This window comes from Triticum urartu, chromosome 7, assembly GCF_003073215.2.
Source record: "Triticum urartu cultivar G1812 chromosome 7, Tu2.1, whole genome shotgun sequence".
NCBI lineage: Eukaryota > Viridiplantae > Streptophyta > Magnoliopsida > Poales > Poaceae > Triticum > Triticum urartu.
The window spans coordinates 395877579-395892017 of record NC_053028.1 but is presented as its reverse complement, the minus strand read 5'-3'; positions in this window follow the sequence as shown (position 1 = coordinate 395892017).

The following is a 14439-nucleotide window of genomic DNA, read 5'->3' as shown; positions in this document are numbered from 1 at the left end:
GATGTCGAGTTTGAGGAGGACTCGGGGTGTCTTGAGGTTGTGCAGAAGCCTGGCAGTTTGCTGAACAAGCATATAGTTATCGTGGACGCCGCGCCCGGTGATGAACGCACTCTGGTTAGTGGAGACGATGGCAGGCATCCTCGGGGCAAGACAGAGCGAAAGGACTTTAGCGAACAGCTTCGCAATGAGGTGGATCAAGCTTATGGGGCGGTAATCTGAGAGGGTTGCAGCATCGGCCTTCTTGGGGATGAGCGTAATGAGCACTTGGTTGAGCTTCTGAAAACCACAACCATTTGTAGAGTAGATCTTGTCGAAGGCCGCACAGATGTCACCCTTGATGGTGCCCCAGCATGCACGAAGGAATTCCGTGGTGAACCCGTCCGGACCGAGTACTTTGCCGAGAGGTAACAGCTTCACAGCGCGCCAGATCTCATCCTCGGTGAAGGGGCAGTCAAGCTCAGCCAGATCAAAGTGGCGAGGGTCCATCTCATTCAGACACAGGCTGAACTCGCGTGTCTCAGCACGACCAATGATGTTGGAGAAGTGTGCAAAGGCAGCGCGCGCCATGGCAACATCCTCCGAGACAATCGAGTCTCCCACACGAAGGCTGGCAATGTGGTTCTTCTTGCTACGGTGAGCCGCGTGGATTTTGAAGAAGGCGACATTGGTGTCTCCTTCCTTGAGCTGGTAGAAGCGGGCGCGCTCACGAGTAATGGAGCGTTCAAGCGAGGCCAGCGCGTTGTAACCAAGCCTCGGGGGGAGACAAGGGGCGGGTGTCCTACGCTGTGTCAAGACGCGGTATGATCTCTCGCGCAACAATGAGTTGGGTGGAGATGTGTCCCAGGGTGCGCGCGCTCCAGCCTTGGACACGACGGCCGGTGGCCTTGAGCCTGAAGTAGAGCATGCGAAAGGGGTCGGGATCCGCAGCTACAGAATTCCAAGCCTCGGCAACGATCTGCTGGAAGCTATCTAGCTTCGTCCAGAACCTCTCGAAGTGGAATCGCCGCTTGACGGGGGTGAGGGGAGAGCATTCCATGAAAATAGGGCAGTGGTCCGAGACAGTGGAGGCTAGGCACCGAAGCGAACACTGGGGGGAGAGAGCATCCCAGGAAGTAGTGCATAGAACTCGGTCGTTTTTAACCAGGGTGGGGTTCATTTGCTCGTTAGACCACATGTAATGTCGACCGTGGAGGTAAATGTCACGAAGCGCCAGGTCGGAGATAAAGCGGTGAAAGCGGTATTCGGTGGTTAATCTGATCATTGCTCTTGTCGGCCATGGAGGAAATCATGTTGAAATCGCCTCCCAGAACCCAGGGTCCGGCGATTGTGGAGTGGAAGTCTTGCAGCTCAGCAAGGAAAGCTAACTTGTCAGCATTGGATTGCGGTCCGTACACACCCGTGATCCACCAAGGTGGGCCCCCAGAAGCATCCATCACCATGGCAGAGACATGATATAAGCTGATGGTTCGGTAAGCCAGGGATACATGATCAGCACGCTAGGCTAGGAGGATGCCACCGCGCGTCCCATCGGCAGGAAGCCAGTAAAAGTGCCGGAACTCAGCGCCCAAGGTTTGAGCAACCAGGTCGGTAGAGATAGCGGAAAGTTTGGTTTCTTGAAGACACACAATGGACGGTGCAGCGGCGGTGATCATGCTACGGACAGCAGAACGCTTGGAACGGCTGTTAAGGCCGCGTACACTCCAGAAAATGAACTTGTGATTGTGCGACATGGGAAAGGGTGGGTGGGCGCAGGTACACGGCATGGCCGGATCATATCTCAACAAGGCGAGGTGCTGACGGCGCGAGGCCTGCAAGCATCTCGGGCGGGACCTGCCACCCATAGAAGTCTGCAAAAGATTGCACCACGTCGGCCGCCAGTGGCTCTTCGAAGAGCTTAGTGTATCGCTCCAAGATTGCGCTAGAGGCAGGCTCATCCTCCTTGAGTAAACCGAGCCTGATGAGAAGGACGCGTTTGGATTTATTCTCTGAGTCGAGCCTTCGGTCCGCGGCAGCGATGCGGCCGCTCCAGTGAGGAGTAAAGTTGGGAGGGACCGCACCACGCTTGCGCCTTGCAGGGGGGTGGGAAGAACTGGGTCCAAGTTAGCGCGGATAGAAGCCATGAAGCCGTTGGCGTCATTGGCACTGGGGGCGGGAGGCAGAGGGCCGCGCATGCCATGCATGGCCTCGGGGCGTGCATATCCACCACCGCGGGATTGCATGGGCCAATGAGCGGTGCATGCATGGTCTGGGCGGGTGGGGGACAGAGCCCAGGAGCAGAGATCATCGCAGGTTCAGGAGCAGGCACTGAGACCGAATCTTCCTCGAAGGGCACGGCCGTTCCAGGACGTACAAGGGCCAGATCTACCTCGGGCGGCGTGTCCGTCACATGGTCGGAGACAGGCCCCACTAGACACAGCTGCAAGCCCGTCACTAGCACATTGGGATCATCAACCACGACCGGATTGGTAGGATCTGGTGAACTGACCAGGGAAGGCGCCTCGGGAGTGGGTCTGGCAGGTGGCGGAGGGAGCAAAAGTGTAGAAGCAGTAGAGGAATCCAAGGTGGGGTTCCGCGCGCTTCCCGCCTCATGAAGGCCAGGGGATTTTTCATGAGGCGGAGTTTGAACAGGGGAAGACCGGGTCAAGGTTAGCAAAGGGACAGGAGGATGTTGGTCATGCTGGGTGAGCAGCCCCACCGTGGCCAGGCGAATCCGGGCGTGGACATGGGCTCGCAGGTGCACGTCACCCACAACGGGGTAGGGGCCTAGGATGCCCTGCCAGGAGCATGCCGGCGGCGGCGCGAGGGCACGGCGGCGGCCCGTGCCACCGGAGTGCCCGGCACCACCAGAACCACGGCGGCGCGAGCTGACCGACGATGAGTTCCCGGTGATCGCGGGAAGTCGTGATGGCGTGGCCAGGCCGGAGGGAGAGGCGACGAGCCTCCACCGTTCGCGTCGCTCGAGCCCGGGGGTGGAGGTGGCGGTGGCGAGGGGAAGCGGTAGTCAGAAGAGTGACTGACATGGATTGACACCGGGAAGCGTAGCATCTCGACAGCAAACCGGAAGACGCGGTCTGGGTCGGCATCACCATGAACGTCCGGCTCGGCGAGGAGGAGCTCGAAAGTATGGGGGATGGCTTCGGGGTTGGCAGTCCAGGCAGAGAGGCGAAACACGGACATGTCGCTGCCATCCAGGGTCTCAGGCGCGAGCGCCTCGATGAGGCAGAACGGCAAAAGGAGCTATTGCGCGGAGGCCAGGTCCTAGCCGTGCTCCGGGATACCGAGCATATCAATGTCGATGCGAATGCGGAGGGCGATGGGCTCCGCGCCCTCAATGCGGCTCCAAGGGTGCAACAAGAGGCGGAAACGTCGGCCGCGCACTACGCCGGCGGCCACCCTGGCCCGCGTGGAGGGATCACGGAAGCGGATAAGGAACAAGCCATGACGGCAGAGGTGGACGGAGAAGTCGGATGGAGAGAGCTCAAAACGCTCGAGCAGGAGCACGGAGATGTCGGATGCCGAGACGCCGGAGCGGTTGCCAGCCACCGTGCCGGTCAGAGCACACTCCAGGGCAAGCTCCGCGGCGATGACGCACACGGTGTGAGGCAAGTAGCAGACCGCAGCTGCAGGCCGAAGGCCGGGGTGACCCGAGAGAGGGCTCGCCTCGCGCGAAGAAGGCGAAGGCGCAGGGGGTAAGGGATGGCGCCGGGGTCGGTGACACCGGGGGAGAGGACTGAGACGATGATGCCGCCAGTGACGAGGAGGGCACCGGCCTAGAGGACGCAGGTCGGCTAGGCCCAGCCATGCTGGAGGAAGACGAACCCAGAGTGGGGGAGGAGACCCAAGGTCGCTTCGCCGCCGGGGCGCTGCCCGAAGACGCGGGGGACGCAAGTCGCGGCTGGGGCACGGTGCAGAAGCGGGCCACGTGCCCAGGGAATCGACACCGATGGCAGCACACCTCACCCCGACACTCAGACTGGGGGTGCCCACGACGCAGACAGCGTGGGCACTCATCGGACGGCGGCGAGGGCGGACGGGGCGGGGGCGGGCCGTCGCGACGAGGGGGGCGGCGGTGGCGTGGACGGGACGCGGGCACCGGTGACCAGTGGCGACTGTCCAGCCCCCGCCGTCAGGGGCGGCCTCGTCGGGGCGGACCCGATGGATCTCGGAGCGGAGGCATCCCACGGTGGCCAGGGCCAGAGGCGGGATCGGGTCCGCATCCGACAAGGGGGCCAGGGCAACGGGTGGGGGCACCGGAGCAGCAGGGGAGGCGCAGAGCGCCAGGCGATAGGAACGAGGCGCAGATCCTATGGAGGAAGGGCTGGAATCAAGCCAGTGCTGCGCGCGCACAACCGGAAGCAGAGGGGGAAGGGGTGGCCATGGCCGAGGGGTGGGCATCGGCACCGGAGCGGTGGCCGGCGGCAGGGTGGGGTGGGCGCCGAGGCCGGAGTGGCCGGCGGCGCAGAAGCAGGGAGCGGGAGCCCTACTATTTTCCAGACGGGTCCCTCCTCTTGATCAACTCTTGTCCTCTAGCCTTCCCCAAGTTGCTTTCCACTCAAATCATCTTTCCACCAAATCCAAATTTGTGTGAGAGAGTCGAGTGTTGGGGAGACTATCATTTGAAGCACAAGAGCACAGAGTTCATCATCAACACACCATCTATTACCTTTTGGAGAGTGGTGTCTCCTAGATTGGTTAAGTGTCACTTGGGAGCCTCCGTCAAGATTGTGGAGTTGAACCAAGGAGTTTGTAAGGCCAAGGAGATCGCCTACTTCGTGAAGATCTAACCAAGTGAGGCAAGTCCTTCGTGGGCGATGGCCATGATGGGATAGGCAAGGTTGCTTCTTCATGGTCCCTTCGTGGGTGGAGCCCTCCGTGGACTCGCGCAACCATTACCCTTCATGGGTTGAAGTCTCCATCAACGTGGATGTATGATAGCACCACCTATCGGAACCACACCAAAAATCTCCGTGTCTATATTGCGTTTGCTCCCTCCAAACTCCTCCCTTTACCTTCATATGCAATGATTTACATTCCGCTGCTATACTCTTAGATTTGCATGTGTAGGTTGATTGCTTGACTTGTGCTAAGTTGCTAAAATCTGCCAAAACTTAAAATTGGGAAAGGGCTAGATTTTTATTTGGTCAAGTAGTCTAATCCCCCCCCCCCCTAGACATACTTTCGATCCTACAGATCTCCAAAACAAAGTCTTTGAATATGAGACAAGGTTTAAAGGTATGAGTTTTGCTGCCAGTTGCAGGACTCGCGAGACCCATTCTTCCTCTTATGATGGTGAGCCACTACCATGGAAACTGGAGGATAAGCTCGCTACTACCTCATCAGCACCACCTCCTTCTTCATCACCAACAGAGACTTGAGTACACGGTATGGCACTCCCCTTGGCTTGTGCCAAGCTTGGGGGAGGTGCCTCAGTATCGTATCACCACCACTATCTTTGCCTTTATTTATCTTAGTTCAATCTTTAGTTATCTTTTGAATTAGTTGAATAAACGTTTAGTTCGATCTATCTTCGAGTGTTTGCTTGGTGGTCTATCTATATATCTATCTATGTAATCGTGTGCGAGATATATAATAAAGAGTAGTTTGAGTTTTGTTTCTTTACTTTTTTTATTCCAATAAAAAGAAAGGAAAATAAATGAAAAAGACATATGCTAATCTTATGGTAAGTAATGACACCACATAAGGAAAAGTATAAGTGGTAAAATTAATTGGAGATTGACAAACATAGCATTGGTCAATGATGCAATTCATGAAAGAATTAATAAGGGAAGAGAAGATTCACATGCAAATACACTATCTTGGACATCTTTTATGATTGTGATCCCCCACCAAAATATTATAGCCAAAATTGTTGACGTTGGACAAGGAAGACAACGTAATGATTTATGTTTGTTCATATTCACATAGAAGTTATATTGCCATAGATCCTTTAACATGTGGTGCTTGCTCAATATCTTTGCTAGCCAAAAATTCCGCACTTAGTAGAGACACTACTTGTGCATCCAAAAACCCTTAAATCCAAAATCTTGTTTTGAGAGTCCGCCATATGTACCTATGGATTGAGTAAGATCCTTCAAGTAAGTTATCATCAGTGCAATAAGGAAATAAAAATTGTTTATAAATGTGTTGGACCATTTAGTGTAAGAGAAAATTGAGCGTTGTACAAACTTGTGATGGCAAAATAATAAAAGCGACAGACTGCATAATAAAGGTTGCTATCAGAAGGGGTAATATAACGTGACTTTTTTGCACTAAGAGATTGAGCATACAAATGAAAAGCACATGGCAACCTCTGCTTCCCTCTACGAAGGGCCTACCTTTTACTTTTATGTATTTACTTTTATGCAAGAGTCAAAGTATTCTTCCCTATTCCTTTTTTATTTTCTCTTTTTGCAAGCATCATGTGGTGAGGAAAGATCTAGGCACATATATCCAGTTGGATATGGGTGAGCATGAGTTACTATTGTTGGCATCACCCTTGAGGTGAATACGTTGGGAGGCGAAACTATAATCCCCTATCTTTCTATGTGTCCGATTGAAACTTTTTGCTCATGTGTATGCGGTGAGTGTTAACAATCATAGAAGACTATATGATGGTTGAGTATGTGGACTTGCCAAAAGGCTCCGATACGAAACCCTTCCTGAAAAGATGATGAATTATAGTTGCAAAGTTGACTGAGAACATAGTTTGTTGGTTTCTAATAGAGTTTATGCTTTTACTTCAATGTTGTGATGAATTATTACTTGTTCATTAGAAGTTATATGATAAAAGTTATGTGATAAAGTTTTATGATAAAGTTTGTTGTTGTTATAATAATATGCATGATGATTCTATGTTCGTATTTTGTTTTTATTGACACCTCTCTCTCTCTCTCTAAGCATGTGGACATGTTTTCGATTTCGGTTTTTGCCTGAGGACAAGCGAGGTATAAGCTTGGGGGAGTTGATACACCATTTTGCATCATGTTTTCCTACTGTTATTTATAATGTTTTTATGCATAATAATGCTTTATGGAGTAAGTCTAATGCGTTTTCTCTCATAATATGCAAGGTTTACGCAAAGAGGGAGAATGTCGGCAGCTAGAATTCTGGACTTGAAAAAGCTACGTCGGAGTTACCTATTCTGCACATCTCCAAATGGGCTGAAAATTTACGGAGAATTTTTTCGGAATATATAAAATAATACTAGGGTAAATAACTACCGGAGGGGGCCACCCTGGTGAGCACAAGATACCAGGGCACGCCTGGGCCCGCAGGCGTGCCCTGGTGGGTTGTGCCCTCCTCGGCCCACCTCTGGTGCCTATCTTCTTGTATATAGGTCATTTTGACCTAGAAAAATAAGGAGAGGACTTTCGGCTTGGAGCGTCGTGGTACGTCTCCAACATATCTATAATTTTTTATTGTTACATGCCATTACATTATCAATCTTGGATGTTTTATAATCATTTTATATCATTTTTTGGTACTAACCTATTGACATAGTGCCAAGTGACAATTGTTGTTTTTTGCATGTTTTTTACATCGCAGGAAATCAATACCAACGGAGTCCAAATGCAACAAAACTTTACGGAGATTTTTTATGGACTAGAAGACACCCAATGGGCCAAGGCGGCGCCTGGGGGTGCTCCGAGGGGAGCACAACCCACCAGGGCACGCCAGGAGGCCCAGGCGCGCCCTAGTGGGTTGTTCCCACCTCGGGTGCCCCCCGGACCGCCTCTTTCCTCTATAAATACCCCAATATTCCAGAAACCCTAGGGGAGTCGACAAAAATTAATTCCAGCCGCCTCAGAGTCCAGAACCACTAGATCCAATCTAGACACCATCATGGAGTGGTTCACCACTTCCATTGGTGCCTCTTCGATGATGCGTGAGTAGTTCTTTGTAGACCTTCGTGTCCATAGTTAGTATCTAGATGGCTTCCTCTCTCTCTCTCTTGTTTGATTCTACAATGGTCTCTTGGAGATCCATATCATGTAACTCTTTTTGCGGTGTGTTTGTTGGGATCGGATGAACTTTGAGTTTATGATCAGATCTATCTTTTTATATCCATGAAAGTTATTTGAGTTTCCTTGATCTCTTATATGCATGATTGCTTATAGCCTCGTATTTCTTCTCTGATATTTGGGTTTTTTCGGCCAACTTGATCTATTTATCTTGCAATGGAAAGAGGTGCTTTGTAGTGGGTTCGATCTTACGGTGCTTGATCCCTGTGCCAGAAGGGGAACCGACATGTATGTATCGTTGCTACTAAGGATAAAACGATGGGGTCTATCTCTACATAGATAGATCTTGTCTACATCATGTCATCATTCTTATTGCATTACTCCGTTTCTCCATGAACTTAATACACTAGATGCATGCTGGATAGCGGTCGATGTGTTGAATAATAGTAGTAGATGCAGGCAGGAGTTGGTCTACTAATCTTGGACGTGATGCCTATATAATGATCATTGCCTGGATATCGTCATGATTATTTTAAGTTCTATCAACTTCCCAACAGTAATTTGTTTACCCACCATTTGCTATTTTTCTCGAGAGAAGCCACTAGTGAAATCTACGGCCCCCGGGTCTCTTCTTTAATATATTTGCCATCGCGGTCTATTTTCCTTTGCTTTTATTTTTAGATCTATTAAACCAAAAATACAAAAATACATTGCTGCATTTTATCTTATTTGGCGTTCGATCTATCAAATTATTACAACTTTCTCCCATCGTGCCAATTTCTGGCGCCGTTACCCGAAAGGGATTGACAACCCCTTTAACACGTAGGGTTGCGAGTATTTGTTATTTGTGTGCAGGTGTTGTTTACGTAGTGTTTCTTGGTTCTCCTACTGGTTTGATAACCTTGGTCTCATCACTAAGGGAAATACCTACCATCGTTGTGCTGCATCATCCCTTCCTCTTTGGGGAAATACCGACGTAGTCTAGCAGACATCAAAAGGAATTTCTGGCGACGTTGCCAGGGAGGATCTTCAACATATATCAGATTCCTAATCACAAATGTCATCTCCTCACAATTTAAATTATTTACCATTTGCCTCTCGTTTTCCTCTCCCCCACTTCACAAAAATTTGTCGTTTTATTCGCCCCTCTTTTCCGTTCACCGTTTTCTTGCCGGATCTATTTTTGAGTGCAATATTGTTGACTAGTCATCATGACTCAAGAGAACACCAAGTTGTGTGATTTCTCAAATACCAACAACAATGATTTTATGGGCACTCCGATTGCTCCTCCCGCCACTAATGTGAAGTCTTGTGATATTAATACTGCTTTGCTGAATCTTGTTATGAAAGATCAATTTTCTGGTACTCCTATTCAGGATGTCGCATCCTGATGTCGCTTGAAGCTACGTCGGTATTTCCCCAAAGAGGAAGGGATGATGCAGCACAGCAGCGGTAGGTATTTCCCTCAGATATGAAACCAAGGTTATCGAACCAGTAGAAGAACCAAGCAACACAATGTAAACAGCCCTTGCACACAAATAGCAACCACTCGCAACCCGACGTGTTAAAGGGGTTGTCAATCCCTTTCGAGTAACGGCGCCAGAAATTGGCGCGTGGGCGGGAGAAAGTTGTAATAGATTGAATAAATAGATCGGAAATAAAATAAAGTGCAGCAAAGTATTTTTGTATTTTTGGTTTAATAGATCTGAAAATAAATGCAAAGGAAAAGTAGATCGCAAAGGCAAATATATGAGAAAGAGACCCGGGGGCCGTAGGTTTCACTAGTGGCTTCTCTCGAGAAAAATAGCAAACGGTGGGTGAACAAATTACTGTTGGGAAATTGATAGAACTACAAATAATCATGACGATGTCCAGGCAATGATCATTATATAGGGATCACGTCCAAGATTAATAGACCGACTCCTGCCTGCATCTACTACTATTACTCCACACATCGACCGCTACCCAACATGCATCTACTGTATTAAGTTCATGGAGAAACTGAGTAATGCAATAAGAATGATGACATGATGTAGACAAGATCTATCTATGTAGAGATAGACCCCATCGTTTTATCCTTAGTAGCAACGATACATACGTGTCGGTTCCCCTTCTGTCACTGGGACCAAGCACTGTAAGATCGAACCACTACAAAGCACCTCTTCCCATTGCAAGATAAATAGATCAAGTTGGCCAAACAAAACCCAAATATCAGAGAAGAAATACGAGGCTATAAGAAATCATGCATGAAAGAGATCAAAGAAACTCAAATACTTTCATGGATATAAAAAGATAGATCTGATCATAAACTCAAAGTTCATCGATCCCAACAAACACACGGCAAAAGAGTTACATCATTTGGATCTCCAAGAGACCATTGTATTGAGAATCAAGAGAGAGAGAGAGGAAGCCATCTAGCTACTAACTACGGAACTGAATGTCTATCAAAGAACTACTCACGCATCATTAGAGAGGCACCAATGGAGGTGGTGAACCCCATCCGAGATGGTGTCTAGATTGGATCTGGTGGTTCTGGACTCTGCGGCGGCTGGATCAATATCTCGTCGACTCCCCTAGGGTTTTGGGAATATTGGGGTATTTATAGAGCAAATAGGCGGCCCGGGGGGGCACCCGAGGTGGGCACAACCCACCAGGGTGCGCCTGGGCCTCCTGGCGTGCCCTGGTGGATTGTGCTCTCCTCGGAGAACCCCCCCAGGCGCAGCCTGGGCCCATTATGTTCCTTTTGGTCCCAAAAAAATCTCCGTAAAGTTTCATTGCATTTGGACTCCGTTTGATATTGATTTCCTGCGATGTAGAAAACATGCAGAAAACAACAACTGGCACTTGGCACCATGTCAATAGGTTAGTACCAAAAATGATATAAAATGACTATAAAATGATTATAAAACATCCAAGATTGATAATATAACAGCATGAAACAATCAAAAATTATAGATACGTTGGAGACGTATCACGTCCCATCTTAATCCCTTCGTGGAATTATGCGATATGCAAAAGAAAAAAGATGTGGACAATGATGTTGTGAAGACGAAATTATTTCCGTTTTCTTTGCGTGATTCTGCAAAAAAAATTGTTCTCTTCTTTGCTTCGCAATAGTATCGATTCTTGGAATAAGTGCAAAGATGCTTTTATCACTAAGTATTTTCCGCCAGCAAAAGTTATTTCCCTTCGAACCCAGATCATGAATTTCAAGCAACTTGAACATGAGCATGTTGCACAATCTTGGGAAAGGATGAAAATGATGCTAAGGAATTTCCCAACTCATGGGTTAAATCTTTGGATGATCATACAAAAATTTTATGCGGGATCGAGTTTTGTTTCTCGTAATCTTTTAGATTCCGCCATAGGTGGTACTTTTATGGAAATTACTTTGGATGAAGCCACTAATTGCTTGATAATATTATGGCTCATTATTCACAATGGCATACCGAAAGAGCTCCTACTAGTAAAAAAGTTAATTCGGTTGAAGAAATTTCTTCTTTGAGTGAAAAAGTTGATGCTCTTATGAAAATGGTTGCTAGTAATAGTGCTCCTATTGATTTCAATGATATGCCTTTGTCTACTTTGATTTAGCAAAATAGTGATGTCGTAGATGTGAATTTTATCTCGTGCAACAATTTCAATAACAATGCTTATAGAGGTCATTTTAATCCTAGGCCTTTTCCTAGTAATTCCTCTAATAACTATGGTAATTCCCACAGAAATCCTTCTTATAATAATAATAATAATAATAATAATAGGAACACCTATGATCTTTAGAATAATATTAAAGAATTTATCAAAACGCAAAAAGTTTTCAACACTACCATAGAAGAAAAGTTGAATAAGATTGATGTTTTGTCTAGAAGTGTTGATAGAATTTCTCATAATGTAGAAAATCTCAAGATAAAATTTTTTGTGCCTAAAGTTGAGGAATCAATTAAAGTTCTTTATGTTTCTATGGATGAAAGTAAGAAAAGAACCGCTATGCTTAGAGGTAAAAGATAATTTTTAGAAAAAACATTTTCTAATGATTACTTTCATAAAAGTGATGAAGATCTTAAAATGATTGGTGTTTCTTCTATTGATTCCTTGTTTAGTAAGGGACTGGAGAAGAGTCAACTTTAGCTAAAAGGCGTCCCGATAATTCGAAGGGTGACAATCTTGTTGGGAAAATTGATAAAAGTGGGTTTGAAGAGGTCAAAACTTTAACTAGTGATGTGCCCACTCTTTTGGATTACAAAGACTTTAATTATGATAGTTGCTATTTTATTGATTGTATTTCTTTATTGCAATCCATGATAAATTCACCCCATGCTTATGAACAAAATAAAGCTTTTACTAAACATATTGTTGATGCTATGATGAAAGCTTTAGAAGAAAAGTTGTAATTAGAAGTTTCAATTCCTAGAAAATTGCATGATGAATGGGAACCTACTATCAAAGTCAATATTAAAAATTATGAGTGTTTTGCTTTGTGTGACTTGGGTGCTAGTGTTTCTACAATTCCGAAATCTTGATGTGATGTGCTTGGTCTTACCGATATTGAAGAATGCTCTTTAAATTTGCACTTGGTGGATTCCACTATTAAAAAGCCTATGGGAATAATTAATGATGTTCTTATTCTTGCAAATAGGAATTATGTGCCCATAGATTTTTTTTGTTCTTGATATTGATTGCAATCCATCTTGTCCAATTATTCTTGGTAGACCGTTTTTATGCACTATTGGTGCCGTGATTGATATGAAAGAAGGCAATATTAAGTTCCAAGTTCCTTTGAGGAAGGGTATGGAACACTTTCCTAGAACAAGAATTAGGCAACCATATGAATCAATCATGAGGGCATCTTATGGATCTCGAAACAAAGATGACAAAACTTAGATCCTTGCTTTATGCCTAGCTAAGGGCGTAAAACTATAGCGCTTGTTGGGAGGCAACCCAATGAATTAAATTTATTTTTGCTTTTTGCTTTCTGTTCTTGAGTGTTTGCACAATTATGCTACTGTTATGATTGTGTTTTTGTGTTTTAATTAGTATTTGTGCCAAGTAAAGCCTTTAGGATCTTCTTGGGTGATAGTTGTTTGATCTTGCTGAAAAAACAAAAACTTTTGCGCTCGCGGAAATAATTTTCATTTTTAACCAGAGAGCGATAAAATACTAATTCCTTCTGTAGTAGATTAATATACAAATTGCCCAGTCCTTACTAATTTTTTAGAGTTTTTGGAGTTACAGAAGTATTCGAATTATCCAGATTGCTACAAACTATTCTGATTTTGACAGATTCTGTTTTCTTTGCGTTGTGTGCTTGTTTTGATGGCTCTATGGTTTTCTTTGATGAGTTTTTTCCGTAGAAAAGTTGGAATACAGTAGATATAATGCAAGAACAAAATATTAATTGGTTTACTACAGCACTTATAGTAGTGATTTGTTTTCTTATACTAACGGATCCCACGATGGCTTTTGTTGAGTTTTGTGTGATTGAAGTTTTCAAGTTTTGGGTTTTCTTACGATGGATGAAGGAATAAGGAGTAAGAAGAGCCTAAGATTGGGGATGCCCCGGCATACCAAGCTATTATCCAAAAGAGAGCAAGCAACTAAGCTTGGGGATGCCCCCGAGTGGCATCCCCTTTTTCTTCTAACGACCATCGGTATTTTATTCGAAGCTATAATTTTATTCGTCAAATACTATGTGTTTTGCTTGGAGCGTCTTGTATGATATGAGTCTTTGCTTGTTTTATTTTGTGTTTTAAGTCTTCATTTCTTGCTGGACACACCTATTTGAGAGAGCCAAAATTATGTCATGACTTGTTAAAATTGCTCTCTATGCTTCACTTAATTTTTTATGAGCTATGGACTTGCTCTATTGCTTCACTTATATCTTTTTGAGCACGGTGTGCTTTTGTATTGTTGAAGAAATGCTCTCTTGCTTCACTTAGATTTATTTGAGAGTTATTAAAATTTTCAATAGATTCTCTCTTGCTTCACTTAAATTAATTTGAGAGAAAGAAATGTTATGCTCATGATCTTCACTTATATTTGTTTGAGCTTGTCAAAAGAAACATATGAAAATTAGTCCCAAAGTGATAGATATCCAAGAAGGATATAATAAAAACTTTCATGAAGATCATTGGACAAAATAAACTTGATTCTTAGTAATAGTTTTGAGATATGATGATGTGATATGTGAGTCATGTTGATGAGTAATTATGCTTTAGTAAGAATATTGCTGTTAAGGTTTGTGATTCCCTATGCAAGCACGAAAGTCAATAATTATGCAATGAAATTATATCCTACTTATGGTGCATTATTCGGTGTTAACTATGCTTAATGCTCGCTTATGAGATTATTCGTTTCTTGGTTGGTCACTCCTCAATCTTTTTGCTAGCCTTCATTTTGCACTAAGTATGATCACTACTTGTGCATCCAAAAACCTTTAAACCAGTTTTGCCACATGTGTCCACTATATCTACCTATACAT